This window comes from Urocitellus parryii, chromosome 1 (genome assembly GCF_045843805.1).
Source record: "Urocitellus parryii isolate mUroPar1 chromosome 1, mUroPar1.hap1, whole genome shotgun sequence".
Classification (NCBI taxonomy): Eukaryota; Metazoa; Chordata; class Mammalia; order Rodentia; family Sciuridae; genus Urocitellus; species Urocitellus parryii.
This window is the reverse complement of record NC_135531.1, coordinates 126,865,433-126,887,563: the sequence shown is the minus strand read 5'-3', so window position 1 is coordinate 126,887,563 and position 22,131 is coordinate 126,865,433. Positions and strand designations below refer to the sequence as shown.

Below are 22,131 nucleotides of genomic sequence, written 5' to 3'. Positions count from 1 at the left end.
CTCCGGGAGTTGGGGGTATTGATCCATGACATTGCTATGCAGTTGTGGACGCTCTTCCAGTCCAGAGGACAGGCCCTGAGGGAGTACGCCAGTCCAAGTGGCCTTCCCTGCCATGCCTTGTTGAGCCACATTGCGGCTTGAGGCAAAGGAAAGCTAAGTAAGACTGATTCTGTCTTTATTTAAACTTTTGGCATTAAATTATGGTGTTAGGTTTGGATGTGAAATGCCCCACAAAAATCTCATGTGTTGCTGGGCACGGTGGTGCACGCCTGTAATCCCAGCAGCTCAGGAGGCTGAGGCAGGAGGATTGTGAGTTCAAAGCCAGCCTCAGCAATGAGGAGGTGCTAAGGAACTGAGACTCTGTCTCTAAATAAAATACAAAATAGGGCTGGGGATATGGCTCAGTGGTCGAGTGCCCCTGGGTTCAATCCCTGGTGCCCCCCCACCAATCTCTTGTGCTGAAGGTTTGATCCCCAAAGGCATCAGTGTTCAGAGGAGAGGTTTTTGAAGGGTGATTGGAGCATGAAGACTCTGACTAATCCATTGATTTATTCACAATTTAATGGGCTGTTGGGAGGTGGTGGAAACTTAGGAGGTGGGGCCTACTTGGAGGAAGCAAGCCTGTGGGGTATGCTCTGGAAGGTTATGTTTTGTCTCTGGCCCCTTCTTCTCTGCCTTGCTTCTTGGCTGCCATGAGGTAAGCAGCTTTGCTCTTATCACACCCTCTCTGCCATAATGCTCTGCCTTACCATGGGCCCCAAAACAAGAGACAAGTGACTACGTACGGGCTGAAACCTCTGGGCCAAAATAAACCTTTTTAAAAATTGTTTCTGTCAGGTGTTTTGTCATAGTGAAGGAAAGCTGACTAACACATATAGATTTTTGTATTCATCCTGATGTTTAAAACTATTGTGTAAAAATATTGTTTCTCTTGATTCCTGAGTTTTTTTTTTTTAACTGCTTAACTTTTGTGCTTCACTTGCTCACCCTAGGCCTGCCCCTGATTCCAAGGATAGACCAGAGGATTCTCTCTGCCCAGGAGCTGCTTCTAGTTTCTAGTCCTTTCTCTAGAGGAGGAAGGCCAGAATGAGGTGGCTGTGTAGGGCAGGAGGGGCTGGTAACGTGGCCATCTTGGATTTTTCTGAGGACTTGCCTCAGCTGTCTACAGGCATGAGTGTGAGCTGAACTGAGGAGACCCTGACGGCTGAGTCTTTCCCTTCGCCTGCTCAGTTCAGCTCTTCGTGTCTTCCTTTCCTCCTGGAGTCGGAGGCTCTGCCCTTGAGCTTCCCAGGCTGGAGACACCAGTGTTGGGGCGGCAGGGGGGGGGGGCGCAGCCTAAGGGCCATGGGCCGCTGGGGCTGAGGATAGGAGAAGAGGCTCTTGGAGGCTGGGGTCCCCAGCAGCCAGCCCCAACAGCTGGGTGTGCATCTGGGTTGCCGGGGAGCGTGTCGTGCTGGCTGGCTGACTGTAAGCAGTGTTGGCAGCTCCTGGGCTCCTGGGCCTGATGCTCAGCATGCTGTCAGCACTCAGCAAATAATAAATAATAATAATATCTCCAGTGTGTTTGGGGAGCCTGAGGGGGAAGGGAACACGGAAAACATGTGTTTTGTCTCACTGCGGGTGCCGGGAAGCTGAAGTCTGCTCAGCGCCTCTATTTGGGCGGGATTTGGGGGATCCAGACTCCCCCTGCAGCTGCAGGGGCAGGAGGAGGGTGCACAAGGAGTGGGGTCTGTGCTGGAAACAGGGGCACAGGGGACTTGTCTGGAGGGGCTCCCTGAACGACCCTCTGTAAAAAGCTTGGGCTGTCCTCAGATGTCCTCTGGGATTCAGCGATGGTCAGATTTGGGTTTCAGTCCTAGGTCTGTCACTTTGGACAAGCCACTGAGCCCCTGAGCCACCTGTTCTATCACTTATAAAGTGGGAGGTGGCAGCTACTATTGGAGTGGGTGCGAATGGTTAGCCCTGCTGACGTTCGGGCTCAGCTGGCCCTGTCTCTGGATTTGGTACTGTGGAAAAAGACCGAGAGGAGCAGACCTCTGTGGGTGGCCAGCACTAGCCCAGGGTCTGGGGAAGGATTTCATAGACTTTTGATCTGCTGCTGGCTTCCCCAGTGAGACTGGCACCCATCACTCTTTGTTGTTTGACCGCCAGACCCAGGAGATTTCATGGGGCAGGGAATGGAGGTTGCGTGCTTGGTGTTGAAGCCCTCTGGGGACTTGGTGGCTTGGGTAAAGAACTGGTGGTGGCATGTGGGGGCTTGGCCCTGACATCTTGAGGTGCAGCTCCTAAAGTTGTGGGCCCAGATGAGAAAGCAGGTTGAAACCATGGGGCTGAGGAGGGAGGGCCTGGCACAGTTCCCCCAAGCCCCATCTCTCCCTGGCCTGCTGCCTTAAGAGGGTGCACAGAAGGGTGAGGGAGCTGGGAGATGTTTGCTGTCTCGCCAGGGTAGGTTCCCCCCTGCTCAGGCCCTGAATAGTCCTCTGAGGGAGGCAAGACACCTTTGATGGGGACCTTCCTGCCTGCCCTCAGGGGCCTTCCTGCCCTTCCTGGATCTGCCGTGGTGGCTGCCTCTTTCTGGTTCAGCAAGTCTCCGGGGAGAGATGTCCATCCAGGTGGCTCCTCTTGCGTGAGGAAGCCTTGGGCCTGTTCAGCCTCTCTGGGAGGCTTGTCCCCACCCCTTTTCTGTCTCTACTTATTAGGAACCTCTTGCTTCCCCTGAGGTGTCGGCTGCTCTGGGGTAGGCCAGGAGATATAGCCACTGTCCCCTTTGGCCTGACTCAGCCTGGTGCCACAGAGGATGGGCCACTTGTCAAATGCCACTGTTTGGTTTTCTTCTCTCAGGCTTCGCCTTGCTCCAACACCCTGCAATGACACGGGTGTTAACCGAGTACCAGGGACTATAATTATCGGGAGTTGAGAGACAAGAATCTTCTGGTGCTGTAGCAGCTGCAGACAGGAGCTGCCGCCTGATCTGTCCCCAGAGAGGAGCCGCTCCAGTCTGCCTCGTGTCTGAAGAGCCGCTGGGGGTTCAGGACCTTCACCCTGACATTTGCCTCAGCTGAGGCTAAGAGGCCTTCTTGGTGGGGCAGAGATGTGGATGCGATTGGTATGGAGTGGTGCTGCTCGCCAGGGCCAGAGAGGAAGGGCAGGCAGCCTGTGTGGTCTTGCCTACGTGCTGAGGCTGCCGCTCGGCTCCGCCTGTCCTGTGTGGGTGCCAAGGTGGGGTTGCAGGGGTGGCCACAGCCAGCCAGGGGTCTTTGCTCAGGACAAATGCAGGATCTTGCACACAGATTCAGGAAATTCATCTTCTTGATTGAGTCCATGTTGGAACAGACCAGATTCAACATTAAGAATTGTGGCTACAAAGTTGGGAGTCAGTGGTCACATGGTACCTCTTTAGATGCTTAACGAGTTTCTAGGGAGGCCATCTCCAGATGTATGACTGATTTTAAGTGTCTTGTGGGGTGAGGGGCAGGGTGTTCTCTTTCCTGGGAGTGGGTCCTCATTGTGAGGCACAGACAGTCTGGAGCTGTGGGGAGCTGGTACTTCGTCATGTGGGATCTGGTGGTGGTCTGGGAAGGGACACTCACCTGGGGGACCATGTGAAGAGGAGGCAGCAGAGGGCTGGGCTCGGCTCTGGGGAGGAGGGTTTGGGTTCAGCTGCTGACCATCAGATGACCCTGAATGGAGAGGGTTGGTTTGTCAGGCACTGAGTCCATGGTCATCTGAGTCCCTGGCAGGCAGAGGGAGGGTAGTTGATGAAGACATGCGGAGAGAAAATTCCTGCCTGAGTAGGGGCTCAGGCTGGACCTATTTCCCTGGGCATAAGGTCTCCACCTCAGAGACGAGTCCTGGCTCTCTCATCACTGGCACCTGCCCTCTGGGTAGGTCTCTTCCCCTCTCTGTGCCTGTGTGTTCCTGTCTGGGATAGGATCTTAAGTCCTGCATCCCCTGTGATTTTTGTCCTGTGGATGGCATCCAGGAGTGGGGTGCAGGTGGGGGGCTCTGGGTGATGCCTGAAGGTATAGGATGCAGTATAGGACAAGGCACACTGCGTCAGGGTGCTGCAGAGCCTGTGGAGGCAGTGTTTATGGATGGAGCATTTCCCCCTAAGACTTCTGGTTCCCCAGTGAGACCTCAGGAGTGTGCACGTCAGTACTGTTGGGGGTGGTGCTGGCACCCGGGAGCATGGGAGCCTCCTGAGGTTGCAGAGCTAGTGGAGGTGGAGGCCCTCACGGAGGTCTTCCCTCGGTCTAGCTCCCATGAACTCTGGCATTGACTGAGCACACAGTAAGCTGTTTCTTGGTCAGTTCATTCAGTAGTCTCTGCTGATGGTACAGCCCAGGTTGCCACGGCGGATCCTAATTTCTGGGAGCCCAAGATGGACTTCCGGAAGGTCCCCTGGCCTTGTGGGCTTGCTCCAGGGCAAAGGGACAAGGTCTGGGGAGGAAGGAGAAACTGGAGCTCACGGGGAGCATCAAAGGGCTGGTGCGAGGTTTATTGGGGCCTTTACTGCCCTAGTTTTCATTATTTACACCCTGTTGGTTCTAGGAGCTCCCGTTAAACGTGTAATAAATATAAAAATATTTTACAGGCCAGTGAAAATTCCACAGCAAAAATAACTCTATAAAGAGGGATTTCACCCTGCCCTGCCCGCTGCCGAATTCTGTGTGGCATTGCTCTAAGCCTGTTGGCTGGCAGCAGGACCAGGAGGTAGCTGGCTCCCCACTTGTGGCCGGGGGCACTGGCCTGGGCTTCAGCAGCTCCTTTTCCAGCCCGTGATTGGAGCCGCTCCTCCCAGGCTGAGCTTGCCAGCTCACCCAGGTGGCAGTGGTAAGAATGGGCCTGAGTCGGGGCCGGGTCTCAGGCGGAGCTGTGGAGGTCTGGGGACCCGGGGAGGGAGGAAGGGACCAGGTGGGAGCTGTTCTGGCACTTCCTGCCCTAGCTGGGCAGTTTGAGGTGTGGCCAAGGGGGCAGGAAGGAAGGGTGGGGTTGAAAAGATATTGCAGTATAGTGATTTGGAGCAAGGGCTCCGGGGTCAGGCTGCCTAGGTTCTAGTGGCAACTCTGTCACTTTTCTGTGCGACCTTGGGTAGATGACTTGCCCTTTCTGTGCCTCAGACTCCTCCTTTGTAAAATCCTATCTCACACAATTGGTTTGAGGCTGCTCTTACTTAGGATGCCCACTTTGCCCCCACTGACACCTTTTGGGACTCTGGACCCTTCTCTCACAGGCATTGGCTCCTTCTGTTGGAGTCCCTCATGTCCTTGAGCCTGCCACCATTTGGAGGGGGACAATTCTAGGGATCTCACACCTGGTTGATTTCATCCTTGCTCTCTGGCTTCCCTGTCTCTATCCATCTGGACCTTTAAAGATCCCACATGGGCCTGGTAAGGATGAGAACAAGGCTGCGGTGGGTAGGGGATGTGGCTGTGGCCTGGGGTGGGTGGGGGTGTCCTGCAGAATGCCAGCCTTCTATAGTTATGTGGAGGAGACAGCTGCCCCAGCACAGGCCCTTGTGGTGGTGAGGAGGCCCAAGTCCCAGCCAGTGTTCACCTGCCTATGAACGAGGCCCTGTGCTCGGGCCTCTCCACACACAGCCCCAGGAGGCAGGCGCTGTTGCGATTCCCATTTTGAGACGAGAACACTGAGGTCAGGGTGGCCTAGCAACTTTCCAGTGTGACATGGCAGAGAAGGAGTGGGACTGGAAATGCAGACTGGGGTGGTCCGAGCGCAGACTGGACTCCTCACGACTGGCCACCCTGCTGGCCTCCTGTGAGGTGGAGACTGCTCTGTCCCTGGCAGCCCCCACATGCTCCGTCTCCTTGGGTGTGACCAGACCTCCCACTATCCCTCCTTCCTGGATGCCCTACTTCATTCTTGCCACCAAGGGATGCAAATTGGAAAGTCAGACATGGAAGGAATATGGGGAAATCCACAGAAATGGTAAATTATTCCAAATTTGGGTACTTAAGTTTAGTCACAGACTAGAAACACATATCCTAGAATCGGAGCCTATTAAGGAAAAGTGAATCCAGAGAGAAAGTTAAAAGGCGTGTTTTGAGCAGGGTGCTCTATGGCAGGGCCTCTTCTCTTCACTGGGAGGTAGGGTTCCAACAGGACCATTTCACGATGAGGACAGGCAGAGGTTCTTTTATTGCTAAGGTCACGAAGAGGGAATGCTATGGTCACCTGTGACTGGAGTTCATTTGGTGGCGCTGGAGCTGCCTTGGCTCTCAGAGTGGTTCCCAGATGGCTCCCCTCTCTGTCAGGGGCAGGGTGGTGTCTTCTAGCATGGCTGGTGGCATGGACGTTGGAGTTTGAGGAGGTAAGAAGTGCTGGCTGTGTGTCCCCAGCAAGTCCCTGTCTCATGGTTTGGTGTGTCCACTGCAGCCCAGGAGGGATTGGACTGGGGATGCACACCTGGCCGTGGCCACTGTGAGAGACAGCACAGGGACACTACTGGACCTCGGAAGACCTGGGGCTATGCAGGGGCTCAGGGCTGCCAGGTTGGCGGACTGGATGGGGGCATCCAGTAAGGCTTAGGGGCTGAGGTGTCCAAGTTCCCTTAATGTGGGGTCCTTCCTTCTTCCCCACACCTGCTCTCCATCTTCTCTTTCTGCCCCTCCCTGAAGTGGGCAGGGGGGCAGCCTGCCAGGTTCATGGACTGCAGGGATGAGTAGGATGCCTGGCTGACTCCACACCTTCCTGACCTCCCAGCCAACTGCTGCTTCGTGGCAGGGCTGGGCAAGAAGACCCTGCCCTCCATAGACCCTCCCCTGACTCATCCAGCTTGATTCACTCTCTGCCTTCTGCCACCACATGCCTTTGGGACAATCTGCCTTGGTATGAAAAATTGTGCTTCTACTTCTGTGAGCAAACCAGGCCATGTCCTTGAAGGTTGGGATCCCTGACTTTCCCTGGGACACATAGGGTAGGATTGGGGTACATGATGCACTGAGAGGAAGTGGTTCAAATGGAACACCCCATCTACAGTAACAAGGGCCTTTTCCACTCCAGGGTCAGCATATCTCAGCAGAGGGACCCTGGGACAGGTACCCTTTCACAGTGAGTTACAGTGTAAACGTCGGCTTTACCCATGGCCATGGGTGTACTGTCCATGTTGACTCGCCGAGTCTCTCTGCAGCTTGCTGTCAAACATCTTTAGATGCGTTTCCGGAGGCCGAGGACCCTCCTGAGATAGAGGGTTGAGGAGTGCAGGGGATGGGCTTCGGGTGACAGGCAGCCTCTTTGGGTGGCTCTCTCTGCCTCCCTCTGCTCAGCCTGCCAGGGGAGGGAAGTATTATCTCACAGCCATTCGTGGACCTTGGCAGCTGGAAGGGACCTCAGCTCTTGGCAGGGGACTTTCTGACTGTATTCCCTGCCCCATGGAGATCGTGACTATTTTCTTCTGAAACAGTGACCCTCAGGAAGAAAAGTATTATACCCGCATCATAGAGGATGCTGGATCCGACTGTGACCCTGCAACTTGGAGGTTTCCAGGTCAAAGATGGTGGCTTCCTCTGCCCCAGTGCTATGGCCTTGCCTGCAGAGATGATGGAAGAGTGGGTGGCTATCTTTTGGGACTATGGCCACCATGCAGAGAAGGCCTGCTCTTGGCAAGAAGGAGACAGGTGCCAGCCCACATCTCTATACCAGAGGTTGTCATTGCAAAGTGTTGCAAAAGTCGACCCAGGATTTGGTGCGGGTCGGGGCTGCTGCTCCCTGCCCACCTGCTTCTTCTCTTGTGGGGGCCTCTGAGGGCTGCTCCTCTGGGCTCTGGGAGTTGCTTGCAGCAGCCAATGGATTTGGAGGAGGCAGGCCTGGCCTCACTGGCCTGGCAGGCAGTCTCTAATCTCTCCTTTGTGTCATCACTGGCTGGGGTTAGAGTTCACAGGGGAAGAGAGTACCTGGCTGTGTAATTAAGTCGCATGCTTGGCACGGAGACCGGTTATAATGCACGGATCCCATTTGTTGGCTTTTCCAGGCCATTGTCCTCTGCCTGGGCCCATGAGCTAATTACAAGGCACAGGGTTCTGCGGTGGCCCAGGGGCCCCAGCTTGTCTAGCTGAGTGGTACCTGTTGCTGAGCTCTGTGCTGGCCGTGCTGGGAGGGGACCCTGCTCACCTGCTGGGGGCAGCCTCATTGATGGCTCTGCTGTAACCTGGGGGGTCAGAGGGCACCTTTGGGTAGTGCCTTGGGAGAGGGACAGGCGAGCATGTGGGATGTCTGAATTCTCCCATGTGATATCAGCTTGGGGTGGCCTGTAGCAACTGGTGAAGAGGGAAGAGAGGGGTCAAGGGACAGGGCTCCCACAAGGCCACCCAGCACCTGCAGGCATGGATCATGGTTCCTGGTCATGTTGCCGAGCCCTTCCTGACACATCCGGCTGAGCCTCTCTGTTGGAACTTTGTGGTTCTGGTCCCCTCCCCTCGAGGAGACTCCGTTGTTCCCTAAAGGCAGATGTAAAGGAGGCAGAGTATGTCCCCGTGATTGACAACGTCCAGGTCATGGGTGAGGAGCCCACCAAGCCCAAGCTCCTGTCAGGGTGAGCTCCAGTAGTAAAGTGGGGAGCCCCAGGTCCATAGATGGGTGCACGCTCTGTCTGCATCAGACACAGGGGCCCAGTACTGTGAGTGTCCACACTGCACCAAGAACAGCTCTGCTGGGCCCCAGATTTTGTTCCAAAGTGGTGTTAATCATCATAAGCACTGGGCGTGGTGGTGCACGCCTGTAATCGCAGCAGTTTGGGAGGCTGAGGCAGGAGGATTGAAAGTTTAAGGCCAGTCTCAGCAACTTAGTGAAGCCCTAAACAACTTAGTGAGACCCTGTCTCAAAATAAAACACAAAAAGGGCAGGGGATGTGGCTCAGTGGTTAAGTGCCCTTGGATTCAATCTCTGGTACTAGAAAAACAAAATGAAACAAAACAAAACAAAAACAAAAAACAAAACAAAAAAAGAAAATTATCATAAGAATTGAACTTCATTGCCTACTACTTATCTGGCCTTAGATTTTAGAATAGATTTGAGGGAATGGATTATTTTGCTCAAGTTTTTTTTTTTTAATTAATTTATTATTTTTTTTAGAAAGTATCCACAAGTTCAGAAATCCTCAATGTGGTCTATACACAGTGGAGTTGTATTCAGCCATGAAGAAACATGAAGTTATGACATTTGCAGGAAAAAATGGATGGAACTAGAAACTATCATGTTAAATGAAATAAGTCAAACTCACAAGGTTAAGGTCATATGTTTTCTCTCATATATGAAAGCTAGAGAGGAAGAAGGTAAATAAAGGTGGGGTGGATCTCTTAAAAATAAAAAGGAGATCAGTAGAGGAAAGGGACCAGAGGGAGGGAAGGAAAGGGATCCATGCCGGGGAGTGACATTGGCCAAGTTCTATCGTTATGTTGTGTGTGTGTGCAAATACAGAACAACAAACCCATCAATATGTACAACTGTAATGTGGCACCAATAAAAATTGTGGAAAAAGGAAAAAAAAAGTTTCCATAAAAAATTTAATAAAAAATATATTTTTTTTTCTCAGAGTTGCCCCCAGCAAACAGGAAGTCTTCAGGGTCCTTCCTGTTTGCCTGAGTGTGCCTTGAGGACAGGGGGATAGCAGATGCTGCCTGGAGATGCCCAATGACAGCTTCTCTGTTGGGATTTCTCCTCCGGAAAAGAACTAGAGTAAATAATAGCCAAGAATACTAAAAGCCAGACTCTGCCAGGCCCTCCTGGGCCTTTGATGCACATTATTCCAATCCTCAGAAAACTTCTTGAGGTAGGGACTATTAGGAGACCTACTTGTAGGTGAGGTGACTGAGGTACAGAGAGAGTAAGTGACATGTCTCAGATCACACAGCAAGGAGTGATGATCTCAGACATGATGATCTGAGACTTCCAGGATGGGGAAGTGAGCTGACAGCTACCAGATCCTCCTCTGTCTCCACAGATTCTCACCTGGTTTATCTTGGTTACCCAGAGCCACACAGGGAGTGGCTCAGGGTCACATTCTGGTCATGTTTGCCAGGATGAGTGTTGGTGGCCAGTGAAGAAGGCCTAAGCAGATGCCTACTTCTACTTCTACCTTGCGATCCCACCAGGTCCAGGCTTCCTTCCCTGTCCCCTGGCTGCCTTCCCCTTGCAAAATCAGGCGACCGAGAAAGCCTTTAGTATATAAACTAACTCTGTATTAAAAACATGAACCCCAAACCTCAAGCCAACCAAAAGCAGTTAGGTCCCGATGGTGTGCAGCAGGTATCCTGTTCATGGAGTGCATGCCAGATAACACTGATGTCAGTTGTCATGGGGTTATGGGAACTGTCAGCTGCACAGTGAGCTATTGTATGTGTCTCAGAAAGGAGCCCCGGACAGAGGGCACCCCGTGGGCACAGAGTCTCATATCTGTGAGCATCTTGGCTGAAGTGGGTAGGCTCTGCCTGAGCTCTGGGGTCTGGGTGAGGATCCTGGGATCCCTGAGCTATGCATAGGGTCTTATTCAGGTCATCTGCCCTTCAGGACCCAGCCCAGGCCTGCCTTGGGGCCTCTGGATGCTTCTTTTGGAGCTTCATGGAAAACAACCTGTAGCAATCCCTGCATTTGCCTAGTGACTGAGCTTTCAGTGGTAGGCTCCCGCTGGTGGGCAGGCCTGTCATCCCCTCGCTCCACCTCACACTGCCCTCACCACCCCGCCCTGTTTCTCTGAGCCTCTGCACTTGCCTCTGCAGGGACTGCTTCCCCACCCCCACCCCTCGGCCCCGCTTGCCTTACCCCCACCCTGTCTTCAGCTCTCAACTGGGCGGTCCCCCCTTTGGGGGTTGTCTCTGATCCATCCACCAAGTCTGGTGAGGGGCACCTCCCCTGCCTCCCACAGAGCCCAAGATCACGCCATGTAAAACAAGCAAGCAGTCAGTCTCACGGCCCTCGGTGACAGGGGTTGTCTTGTCGTCACTGTCGTACCCTAGCTTGTTCTGTGATGATGATAATGAATGACAATATCGATAACAAGCACTCAGGCTTATATCAGGCGCTGCTCTCAGCATTTTGTAGTTGCTCACTTATTCTCCTCTCACCCCAGCCCTGTGGGGCAACTATTCTTTCTGTGCAGTGCTGTGAGCTGAACCCCGGGATTTGTGTGTGCTGGGCAAGCACGCTACCACTGAGCTATGTCCCCAGCCCCAGTTACTCTTCTTTTGGCCATTTGCACATAGCAACAGGCATAAAGTGTCTGGCTTGCCCTGCTCAACCCAGGCAGCCTGCTGTCGGGGCTGCTCTTAATGGGTGGCATCTGGAAGTGCTTGATCGGTATCTAGTCATTTGACAAAATATTTTTGTCTCCCTCTTTAGACAATGGCTAAGGCTAAAGGGTGAGGGGCTTGGAGAAGGTGATGACTGGTGTGAACATCGAGGGGACACAGCCACACTGGATGGCAGCTCCTTGCCTTCAGCTTGGAGGCTGGGGCACAGAAGGCGCTTATCTCCATGAATGACGTTCTGTGAGTTTTCTACCCCCTGTGACATCCACACCCAAACCTAGCACTGACTGGGATGTGGCCTCGCACAACAGGAGTTCCTGCAAAGAGGTGTTGGGTTGGCGGCTGTGGAGGTTCCTGAAGAAGGCGGTCAAGGGTAGCAGTGTGAGGCAGAGGGAAGACCCCAACCCCATGCTCTGGGCCTCTGTCACAGCCCCGTGGGGGCTGCAGGGAGGTGCTGATTTCACCTCTCTCACAGGGGCCCTGAGCTCACCTGGGTCTGAGAGCAGTGCAGTCTGGGAACACCTGTGAGGTTCCAGGGCTGACACTTCTGTGCAGCCCCCAGAGGGAAAGGAGGTGAGTGTCACAGAAGTTAAGGCTTTGTTTTCTCTGCAGCAGCAGAGAGTGAGCTCTTCTAGGCCTGGAGGCCCCTCCCATCTGCCCATGGTGAGCAAACATGAGCTCTGTAGGTGGTAAAGCACAGTGGTGTGGCCTTTTGTTGGGCACACCTGCCTCAAACATCTCCCGGGCTGGGAGTGACTGTCAGTCCCTCCTCTCTGCATAGCAGCACGGAGTCGTTCTGAACATTCTCGTTTGGGCTCTGACAGCTGTGTCAGCTGCTGGTCTCAGAAGCAAAAGGCAAGTTGAAAATAAGGTTCAAACCTGTTGCCTGCTGCTTTCTTGCCTGGCAGGGTCCCTCTGCCTTGGCCCAGCTACACAGCTGTCCTCTGCTAGCCTTAATGCCAACATCCAAGGTCCAGCTCGTCACAGGTTTTTGACAGCAGAATAACACCTTGTGTTGCACACTCATCTCCAGAAAGGCCCAGAGCCCTTTTAAAATAGGATTTGAATACTTAGAGTTATCGGGTTAAGTCAGTGATACCAAATGCTCTGTAAGGGACACTGGCCACAGGGAGTTTGGATTTTCTTTTCATTCGCACAGAAGGAGAAAGAGCAGATCGAAGCTTGCTCTCATTCATCCTTGAGCCCAGGATTGAGAAATCCACAATGAAGCTGGTCAATAGAAGTATTCTCAATAATTCTCTTTCATGCTAATAAGTGACGGCACCTTCTGAAAACTCAAATCTTGCTCACCTTAGGCTTGTTATTAAAATAATAATCAGAGGTATCGCCTCTTTGTAAACTAGCAGCACAATGGCTATTAAGTGGAGAAGGGAACTGTAATTTATTTTAAGATTCAGGGATTTTGTATTTGCAAATAGGCAGCAATTATGAAACGAATACTATAATTATAACCACTCTGGACAGAGGAATGAGGTGGTAACTAGCTGAGATGTGTTTTCTGGTTAGAAAGCACATTATCCCTTGTTCTGAGCATGCTCGGCTAGACCTCCTGTTCCTGGGTTCTTGGAAACTGAACCAGAGAATGATTAAAAGATGAAAGGGCAGAGAACTTGCTTAGCATGTATGAGGCCCTTCTTCAATCTCCAGTGGAGGGGGGGAGGGCGGGAGGGGGTGGAGGAGGGAGACGGGGAAGCTCCACCTCCACCTGCTGAGCCCACGGTGCTGGAGGAGCAGGAGGCTCCCTTCTCTCAGTGAGCAGCAATGTTCCCTCAGAAGGCAGGCAGGTGAGGAGCTCAGGCTAGATCACAGTCAGAGTTAGCAAGGGACAGTTGCAACTCTGCCCTCTTCTTTTCTGTCCTCCGTCTGCACCTGACAGAAGGGGGTCTCTTTCCCCATCTTTGTAGAAATGGCTGAGTTCTGTCCTTGGGCTCTGCAGAGCTGTCCCTTTTAGAGTCTCCCTTGGCTTCCTTCTGTCAGACCAAATCCACCCCAGTAGTCTGTCCCCAGGAAAGCCTGGCACTTCTTCCTTGTTCCCTGTGGGAACATACTGTGGATTCCACAAGTAGATCTCACAGAATGAGTTTCCTTTATCTGGTGATCTGTTTTTCTAAGAAACAGTCTTAATGCTGGTATGACTTTCTTGAGGGCATCGATAGGAACGTCTCAGAACTCCCTAGATCAAGGTCTCCCTGGATTCAGGGTAGGTGACCTGACTTCCAGAGGTTCCAGAAGCTCGATGGCAAGACATTCAGATAAGTCATTGGCTGCCATCTGACCTGTCTGGGACAACTCAGGGACAGAAAGCAGGAGCCAATGTTAGGATTCCCTGGTCTCTTCACCAGTCTTTCTCTGGGCCAGTATGAGCGTTCCCTGTGAGAGTATCCCAAGACCCACGGCTGGCTTCTCTTTCAGGCAGATGTGCGACCAGAGGGGTTGTTTCTGAACCTCCTGTCTCTGCCTGGGCTAAAGATGAAAATAAACACACCCACCCACCCTTAGTCACCTGGCCCTCTTCCCCTCCCCGTGAGTGCCCAGGGTTTCATCGTCACTAATACAGCTATTGTGGGACTGATAAGTGGGAAAGAAGCATCCAGAGGCCGAGAGGCCTGGTGGTGACAGAAGCTGCCTGTCGAAGACACCATGCGGGTTCGGCCTGAGGTTGAGTCATCACCAGCCTGGGAAATGCACTGGTGATGATGGATGCCCAGGGCGCTCGGATGTGCCCCTGACACTATTTGCACAAACAGGGAACTCAAACGAATGGGGTTTTTCACAAGCTTACATAAGTCAGTTGGCAGTGCACAGTGGCCCAGCTGTGCGGCATGACAGGACAGAGCTTTGCGTTCCTGCTCAGGAACAGGTGACTTTCAGAACCAGTTTGCCTGTGTCAGGACTTGAAATGGTTTGCTCTGCCCTTCTGTTGTCACAACCCCCCTTACTCTTGGCCTTTCTCTTTGTGAAGACTTTCTTTGCAGAGGGATCCTCACCACTGGGACAGTAGGGCTACTGTTGCTTCCAGCAGCCGCCCAGGGGGTTTGCTTTTCTTTGGGACTCTGACTTCCTTGAAAGATGTGGCAGGGAGGGAGCGGCAGGTGTGTGTGGTTGGGTCTTCAGAGAGCTGGCAGGGGGAGGTGGGGATGGTGCAGGGCCAGGAAAGGGGGGTGGCTGGAAATGCCCCTCAGCACATTCCTGGGTCATCTCCAGGTGTCCGTTCTGGCTCGGTGAGAATTGGCCATGGAATGGACAATGAATGACCTCACGTCCACTCACTGGCTCCTTCCATCATCCCTGCTTCTGGGCGTGCAGGGCCGGGGTCATCATCAGGTGTGCGATAGGAGAGAGTCAAAGACGGCCCCTCGCCTGGCCTTGAGCCTCCGTCCTCCCCGAGGCTCAAGTGGCAGGCACACAGGTACTGCTGAGGTGAGGAGTCTCTGTTTTGAGACCACATCCAGGTGTGGGCCACACCCCACTGTCAAAGCCAGGGCACCCATCACTTATCCTTTGGGGCCATGGGACATGCTGGCAGCGAGCCAGATCTGATTACATTCCACGACTGATTGATTGATCCTTTTGATCGCTCCCAAGATTATGGAGACCGTTGGTTTTACACAGAGGGCAAGCATCTCATCTGAGGCTTTGCTCTAGATTTATCACTTGTTAATAAGAAAAAGGATTTTTTCCTTATTCAAGAAAATACTTTGTATGTGAAACCATGGGGTCATGCTAGGTAACATTTTTGTAATTTGAATTTTCCCTTTTATTTTGCTGTGGATGCCTGTGACTGTCATTGCCATCATCATCCCTAGGTTGCGGATCTTTCTGTCATTCAAATCTTTGTGTTTGGGAATGAATGTATAGACTGCTTTTAGCTTTCTGCTTTTCTCAACATGAACGGCCCAATAGCCAAATCTCTGTTTGTGTTTATTATTTAACAAATATTTGTTGAGCATGTTTTCCTTCATTTTCCTTGGAATAAATTGCTACAAGTGGATTTGCTGGGCTAAATTTTGTGTTTGTGTGTGTGTGTGTGTGTGTGTGTGTGTGTTATAGTTCTGGAGATTGAATCCAGGGCTGTGCATATTCTAGGCAAACACTCTTAACATTGAGATATAGCCTATAAATTGCCTTGCTTTTTTTTTTTTTTTTGAGAGTCTTGCTAAGTTGCCAAGGTTGGCCTTGAACTTGTGATTCTCCTGCCTCAGACTCCCCACTTGCTGTGGTTACAGGTGTATGTCACTGAACTGGGCTTGTTTTTAAAGTGACCACATTCAGGGTAAAAAGTTCCAATATCACAGGAGGTAACAGAGTGAGAACTCAGACTCTCCCAACCTCTGCTCTCTAAAGCAATCAGTTTCTGGACTATCCTTCCAGAAGTTGTGTGTATGCGTACCTTTCTAATATAAATCGATTCATAACCTTCATAACAATATAAACAGTGATTTTCCTACTTAATGTATCCTAGGCAACTTCCCACATCAGCATGATGGCTTCGTGTCATACCTGTATCAGTCTCTGATCAACTCTTCTTGTAAAAAATTGTAAATCAAGCTGGGTGTGGTGGTGCATGCCTATAATCCCAGCAGCTAGGGAGGCTGAGACAGGAAGATCGCTAGTTCAAAGCCAGCCTCAGCAAAGGCGAGGTGCTAAGCAACTCAGTGAGACCCTATCTCTAAATAAAATACAAAATAGGGCTGGAGATGTGGCTTAGGGGTTGAGTGCCCCTGAGTTCAATCCCCAGTACCAAAAAAAAGAAATAATAATTACAAATCAATTCTAAAATGAGCATCTTTATGTCTTGGTGAAGCTGTACAAATGAAACTGAAAAAATGCTGGAAGTGGAATTGTTGAGCTGAAGTGTTAGGTCCCTTTGCCATTTTTACAGCGATTGCTAAATCAGTGTGCATGTTTTAAATTGTCACATGCATTTATTGGCTAATTATTTTACAGAAGGGCTGGGTCTGTTTACACCTTTACCAACAGAGTATCAGGATGGGAGAGTGTCCATTTCCTAGTTTTAGTCACTAACATCATGGATTGTGAATTTAGAAATTCCTGCTCTTTCCCTGCCACTGCTGAGTCGCTCAGAGGCAGAAGTTGTGTTTGCTTAAGATTCGGCCTCACTGGTCACCCAGTGCATGGCCAAGGAAGGCATGGCTGCTGGAGGTGTCAAGGACATCAACGCTGCTTTACAAGAAGTCATGAAGACTGCCCTCATCCATGGTGGCCTTGCACGCAGAATTCGTGAAGCTGCTGACACCTCAGACAAGCACCTGGCCCAGCTTTGTGCACTTGCATCCAACTGTATGTCAAAGTTGGTGGAAGCCCTTTGTGCTGAGCACCAAATCAACCAAATTAAGATCAACGACAAGAAGAAACGGGGAGAATGGGTAGGTCTCTGCAAAACTGACGGAGAGAGCAAACCCCGAAAAGTGCTTGGTTGCAGTTGTGTAGTGGTAAGGACTATGGCAAAGAATCTCAGACCAAGGGTGTCATCGAAGAGAATTTCAAATGCAAGAAATGAGCAAACATATTTTTAGTTCACATTCCTAAAAAGAAAAAAATATATATATATATATATGTGTGTGTGTGTGTGTGTGTGTGTTTATTCATTATGTTAAAAATTGTTTGGTGCCTGTACATCCATCTGTATTTGGCCTGCTGTTAGCAGGAGGCCCTCCCCACCGTTGAGATGGTGCATCCGGCAAACAGATGTGGCACGCTCTGTCCCCAGCTTTCTGACCAGCCTTGTCTCCATTGGGAGGTTGCCATGTGAAGTCCAAGGAAGTGTCCCTACTTCTGAATGTACACCTGTGGTTGGCCTGGGTTTGGAATGCCAGTTGGGGACAAGCCCTCTGACTTTCTGATAAGGGACCTTCTGATGTCATATTTTTACTTGGCTCTGTCTGCTCCTTCTCTCAGCCCGCACCTTCCTGAAATCTCCATCCTCCAGTGCTTGGGGTCACAAGATAAGCTGAGCTCTGACTGGTTTTGAAGGAGATGGGAAACGTGAGCCGCCCTGCCAGAAGGTGTCCTAGGACCTTCTTGTGAGACGTGGATAGGGATTCGTAGAGCACCTTCCCATGCACCAGGTATCTTAATGGCTACTTGAGATAGGTCACTGATGGATCCCCCCATGGGCCTGGAATGAGGGCAGTAAGATCCCAGCTCACAGAGGTTCAGAGTGGTTGAGGGGCTTTCCCAGATCCACAAAGCCAGTGGCTGGCAGAGTCCAGAGATGACCGACGCTAAGGCCTGTGCTCTTTCCACTGTTTCATATTGCTGAAATAGACAGGTCCTCAGTTTATAACTGTCAGGTATCTGGAAACCCACCCCCAGAGAAGCTCTGTAACTCGAGATTGGAAGGGCGCTGGGGATTCGTGTAGGTTGCAAGAGACCTTCCAGGTGCAGAGCATCCCCATTTAACAACCATGGTGACATCATCCCAGTCCTACTAGATCCAGGCCAGCTAGGTCCCTAGATAAGTGGTCACAATGAGCCACGGGGAACATTCATATCGTATTCTACTTCCTATAGGTGGAGGGACCCTTCAGGGTCACAAGTGTGGCCAAGGTTCCTAGGTCAGGGAGCAGGCTGAGGGACCCACTCACAGTCTTCTAGCCCCTTTTTGGGCAGATGGGGCCACATACATCCTTATGTATCCTCTAGGTGACATTTTATTTTTCTAAATGAAAACATATTTGGATTGGTTATTTAAGCACTAATTTTTCTTATTTGTAAATATTTATTTCTTTTCTGCTGACACTTTCTGTGAAAACTCTGAATAATACAGTGCATAATACATTGAAGTGCTCCATAAATATTTGAAGAACAATTGAGTATAATATATAAAGTGTAAGTTCCTTTGGTCTGCCTCCCAGAAACAACCACTGTCAATAGTTGGTTGAGTAAACTTTCACCACTTTTTTTCTAGACATGTGAGTGTGTGTGTGTGTGTGTGTGTGTGTGTTGTGTATTTTTTCCCCCACAAAAATGCACTCAGGACACGCATTGCTCTGAATTTACTTAACAATGTGTCTTGGGCACACAGAGCTCCACTTCCTTTCAAACATCTGCTTTGGGTTCCATTGTATGGATATTCTACAATTTATTTAACGAGGCTTTTATTGATGAACATTGGATGTTTCCAATTTTTCATTTTTTCAAACAATATTACAAATAGCAAAATAGTTTGAAAGGCCTATGTGAGATGGACAGGAAAATTCTGGAGCACATTAACTCCCTGCTGGAAATGATGGATCACCTGCTTTGGGGAAGCCATGCTGATCTAGACACTCAGAGTTAAATCCCTTTCTCCTGGGTCCCACTGCCTGCCACCTGTTTCTTTACCCTCTGCTTGTCCCTGGTATGGATGAATTTCTTATCTGCTAGTTTCTGAGCTCTCAATGTGGGCTAGCAGACTGTTTTCTTGACCATTTCTTGTTTCTTTCCAGAGGGCATTTGATTTTGCCTTTTATGTTTAGTTTTTGTTACCAAAATTTTTTTTACAAATGTAAAGAATAAAGTATTCATATAACACTTATGAACAAGAAAGTCTGCTTCCCCCATACACTCATATATCCCTGTTTTATACTTTTCAAAGATAAGCAAATCCAATTCCTTTTATTGCTTTTTAAAGTATTTACTTCCATAATTCTAGCAAACGTGTTCATATTGCAACTTTTCAGATTTACAAATTTTATCATTTTTTTTAGCATTCCCTATTCACTTCTCCATGTGGAGAAGCATCCACTTTGTTTTACATTTCTCACCCATTTCCTCCTTGTATATGTTCTCATAATAGTCCCCCATACTCTCAGAGGAGTTATAGTACAGCATATATTTTAATAGATCAATATTCAGCATTCACAGTTCTTGGGCTATATCATATTCAACTATGAACACTTTCTTTTGGTTATACAACTTTTTGTTAACTCCCAAATTAAAAATTGTTTCTTTTACTATTTTGTTTCCACACTATCACCCAGTTGTGTAAATCTCTCCATATATTCAAACATATCACATGTTTATCAGGTTCATGTTCCTGAGAAAGTCTTCTGGAACATTCTGACTTGTTCTGGTCTGAACTGGTTGCTTTTTATGCCTGGTGTATTCCTGAGATTTTCCTTCACAGTTATCCTGGGAATTAGTTTCACTTCTCTCCCAAGTAGTAGTTCCTGTTTTCCTGAATTCTATGTCTTCCTTCTCCTTGGTTTATTTTCTCATTTGTTGGAGCACATTCTCTGGGGATAACAGAAAAAGGGTACTTTGGAGGTAATTAAAAAAAAATTGTTCCTCTTACATACTTTTTATTTTCCCGCCATACTTACTTTGATAGTTTGGCTGGGTATTGAATTCTAATTTGGAAATAATTTTCCTTATGCATTATGAAGGCTTTGTTCATTGCCTTCTATCTTTTAATGTGCTTATTGAAAATTCTGATGCTACTTTTAATTCTTTGTGTGTGTGTGTGTGTGTGTGTGTGTGTGAAATCTTTTATTTTCTCTGTAGAGGCTTCCAGCAACTTTTTGTTCTCAGTGTTCTGAAATTGTTACTTGGTATTATTTGATTTAATTTTATTTGCTGGGCACTGAGTGGGTTACTTAACATGTAAACTCATGTCCTTTATTTTTAGGAAGTCTACTACAACCATTTGGCCTCCTATCCTTTCTATTTCTTTTCTCCCTTTTTGAACTCTTATGTGGTAGATTACAAAATCAGTCTGATCCTTGTTTCCATGTCCTCGGCCATGTAACTTTATAGTCCCCTTCTATGCTGATTCCAGGTTTAGCAATATGTCTTGCCTTGAGCCAATAGGATGTTGGGAATCATGACACAAGTAGAGGACTAAAGACCATTTGTGCGATTGACCTTTCTTGCCCTTGCCTGCCCCCACTATCGTGAGAACAGGTCCAGGTTGGTCCACTGGTTCTAAAGTAGAGGAGAGACAGGTGGAGCAGAGCTAACCCTAGGCCAAGCCCAGATTCATGAGTAATAAATAATTGCTGTTGTATGGCACATAAATTTGTTCAGAAATGTTGTATCAATAGACGATATATCTGATTATTTGGTTGTTGGATCTCTTAGCATAGTTCTTGAATTTTCTTCTTACTGTTCTTTCTGGAAAACTCTTTCAATTCTATCTTTTATCCCTTCTGTTGAGTTTTTCATTTCTGCTATTCTGTTTTTAATTTCCAAAAACCAGTTTTGATTCTGTACATGTCATTGTTGCTTTATAGCATTCTATTCTTTTTTTTTTTTTTTATGGAAGCAATAGCTGGCCTGCCTGCCTTTCTCTCTTCCTTCCTCCCTTGCTTTCTTCCTTTCCTTTTCCTCCTTCCCTCCCTCCATCTATCCTTCCCTCCCTTCCTTCCCCCTTCTTTCCTTTCTCCTTCCCTTCCTTCCCTTCTCCTGTCTCTCTCTTTTTTTCATTCTTGTGCTGGGGATTGAGCCCAGGGTCTTATGCATGCTAACCTCATGCTCTATCACTGAGCTACAGTCCTAGCCCACTCTTCTCCACCAATATAATTTCTTATTGCATTAACTATTATTTTTCTCTCCTAAGTTTTTCCTTTCCTTGCATGGTCTCTTTACTCCAAGTGGTATTTTTATTTGGTTACTTTGGTCCTCTATCTTTTACATTGGGAAATTTCCTCTAATGCCTGATATTTCTTGACTGTCCATTTACATTCACTAAAAATCTGCTTGGGAGGTTTGTGTGTGTGTGCGCATGTGTGTGAACATGTACATGCGTGAGTTCCACAGAACAGCAATCTTCAGTGGGGAGGACTTCAGACTTTTCTCTAGGGATGGCCAGATGATGCAGAGCTTTGAGGCTGTTCTGGCTTCCAGCTTTCTGAGAATCTGCTGGGGGGAGCAGCAGAGGGGTCTTGACATTCAAAGTGTAAACTTGCCCCTGCTTCCCTTCCTCTGTGTGGTGCCTATGCTCTGAGATGTGTCTGGTGTCCCCTAAGCCAGAGTTCCTCTATTTAATGTTTCCCAGAAAATAATCCTGCATCCTCCTCAGTGGGCTGAGGGGCTGTTGCTTGACTGCAGAGAGTTTGAGGGGCATGTGAACCCTAAAGACTGAGCACAAGGGCTTCCAGCTGCCCTCCTGCCCACAGCCCCACCTTTTCCACAGGTCCCTGGTTCCTCTAATTCTCAGGGCTTTGTATAATTCTATGGTGAACATCAGGTGGCTTTTTGGCTTTCTTCAGTGCTGACTTAGGATTTAGTTTACTTAGGTTTGCTAAGTCAGTTCCTCTCAGCCACCTACTTTCCAGTTCCAAAATTTCATTGCTATTGTTTCCTCTCTTGTTCTTCCTATCCTCAGGGATTTATGGGCAATTTTTTTCTTACCTAGTATTTTCACGGGATGTCTTTTTCACTTCTTTAATAGCACATGATCATTATAAAATATTAAAACAACCCACAGCAAGGGAACCTCTTTCATAACGCACCTCCTCCATTTCTCCTCTTCAGTAGCCTTCTTCCCCGATAGTTTTGCTTTTGTGAATTATATACATGTGGGCACTGAAGCAAATACTAACATATATAAACACACAAACTCTGCAAATATGAGTGAGATCATCATACTGTGTGATCCTACTCTGGAACCACTCTATTTCCCCCAACACTAAATTTTAGTCTTTTAATCATACACAGTGAGCTACTGCTTGCTTTTTTTTCCTCTTTTGTACTGGGGAGTGAATCCAGGGGTGCTCAACCACTGAGCTACACCCCCGCCCTTTTTTTGTATTTCATTTAGAGACAGAGTCTCTCTGAGTTACTTAGGGCCTCACTAAGTTGCTGAGGCTGACTTTGAACTTGAGATCCTCCTGCCTTGCCTCAGCCT

General features: G+C 49.3%; 1 pseudogene; it reads left to right on the top strand.

The window, feature by feature from the left end:
* The first annotated feature begins 16,414 nt into the window (after nucleotides 1–16,414).
* Nucleotides 16,415–16,800, top strand: LOC113189476 (small ribosomal subunit protein eS12 pseudogene; annotated as a pseudogene).
* Nucleotides 16,801–22,131: the final 5,331 nt, after the last annotated feature.